Source organism: Bison bison, unplaced genomic scaffold (assembly GCF_000754665.1).
Source record: "Bison bison bison isolate TAMUID 2011002044 unplaced genomic scaffold, Bison_UMD1.0 scf7180017864527, whole genome shotgun sequence".
In the NCBI taxonomy this organism is placed as follows: domain Eukaryota; kingdom Metazoa; phylum Chordata; class Mammalia; order Artiodactyla; family Bovidae; genus Bison; species Bison bison.
The window spans coordinates 1,031,625-1,033,430 of NW_011495078.1; the positions used below are offsets into that span (position 1 = coordinate 1,031,625).

The 1,806-nt window shown below is 61.7% G+C and overlaps 1 protein-coding gene across 1 annotated transcript in view; it reads right to left on the reverse strand.

The window, feature by feature from the left end:
* The window catches only part of ATP11A (ATPase, class VI, type 11A), a gene marked incomplete at its 5' end in the record, with an annotated part of 51,329 nt that overhangs the window by 7,029 nt on the left and 42,494 nt on the right, over positions 1-1,806 (reverse strand). The window lies entirely within an intron of this gene.

Consider the following 1,806-nt stretch of genomic DNA (forward strand, 5'->3'; position numbering starts at 1 on the left):
TAGCCCGGCGCCCGCGGCACCGGGGGCCTGTGTGCGCGGCTCCCGAGCTTAACCGTCAGCCCTCCATGGTCCTCCGATCAAGTCCCAAACATGCAGAAAGACAGAAAAGCATCACCTTGTTCCGTTAGAAAGTCAGACTGCTGGAAGTCTGAGAAAGCATAAAGACGGTGGGCTGCTCGACAGAAAGGCACTGGTTCCTAGTCTGCCGGTCCCAGAGGTCAGAGGTCAGAGGTCAGGAGGCCATGCACATCGTTTGCAAACAAGATTTGGGTAAAGAGGCCGGAAGATGAAAGGAACCAGGAAGGGAAGACACAAGAAAAGGCAGTGAGTCGGTGGTTGCACCCGGAGCCCCTGCGGCCACTGGAGCCCCTGCGGCCCGTGGAAACCTCCCGTGTGCTCCTGCCCCGCCCTGGGATGGCCTGAGACCCCCGAGCAGCTCTCGTGAAGCTGCCGGTCTGGCCGGCTCTGAGCCCTCTGCGCCCCCTGGCTGGGCACCGCGGGCAGCATCTGAGATCAGCCCTAGGGGTCCGAGAGCTCGCCCACCTGACTGGTCACCTCCGGGGGCGGTCACTGCAATGACGGAGGCTCCACCCCACAGCCGGCCGCAGCGCAGCGCTTGACGACTAAGAGCAGGGGGCCCTGCATTCCCCAGAGGGACTCGGGGGGGGGCGAGGGGGAAACAGACGCCCTCGCCTGTGGTCACCCGCCCTCCTGCCACTCACACCTGCACGCCCCGCCCTCCTGCCACTCACACCTGCACGCCCTGCCCTCCTGCCACTCACACCTGCACGCCCCGCCCTCCTGCCACTCACACCTGCACGCCCCGCCCTCCTGCCACTCACACCTGCACGCCCCGCCCTCCTGTCACTCACACCTGCACGGCCGCCCCCTTCACCCACACAGGCATCCTGCAGGATGGCCTGCTGCGGCCTCTGCCTCTCAGAGCATCCCTCCTCCTCCCCAAGGGCGCACGGCCAGAGCCACGGAAGGACGAGGTGGGGGTGGGGGAAGCGGTGCGGGAGAAGGGGGAGGGGGTGCGGGGTCACAGGTGAGGGGTTACGGGGGTGAGGGGATGCGGGGTCATGGGGGTGAGGGGTCACAGGGGGAGGGGTGTGGGGTCACAGGGGGAGGGGTGTGCACAAGGGGAGGGGTGCAGGGGTGAGGGACTGAGGGGTGCGGGGTCACAGGGGTGAGGGGGTACAGGATCACAGGGGTGAGGGGTGCAAGGTCACAGGGGTAAAGAGGTGGGGGACGTCCGCTCCCTGAGAGCTCTCTAAAACTCCAGGTCACGCTTCTGTTTGGACGCTGGCCTGGGCATCCTTAGGTCTCACCCATCTCCTGAATCCAGAGTTCAGCTTGTTGGCGTCCCCTTGGGAGCACGGAAAACAACAACCCTACCTACTCATGACCAAAATTTCCCAAAATGAATGCTAAAGTTTGACCCACATTTCCATCCCTAAAAATAAAGCAATTTTACCTTTGAAATAAGGATTAATCAAAAAAACTTGTTTAGGTTCACACAAAATAATTTGCCTTCTGAACTGGCTTAATCTTTTTCTCTTAAATCTTTTCCTTATTTCAGGGACTACCTGTCCAAGTCTAACCACTGGACATTTAGTTCAGGTGTAAAATCACATGTCACCATCAGTAACACTGGACGGACCACCTTTCCTGTTGCCTCCCTGGGGCCCGCCCCACGGTGCCCCCCTGGCTGCAGGCCCCCAGTGGGCACCTGGAGTCGCCATTGGATGGACCACCTTTCCTGCTGCCTCCCCGGGCCCCCACACGGGGCTCCCAGCTGCGCCC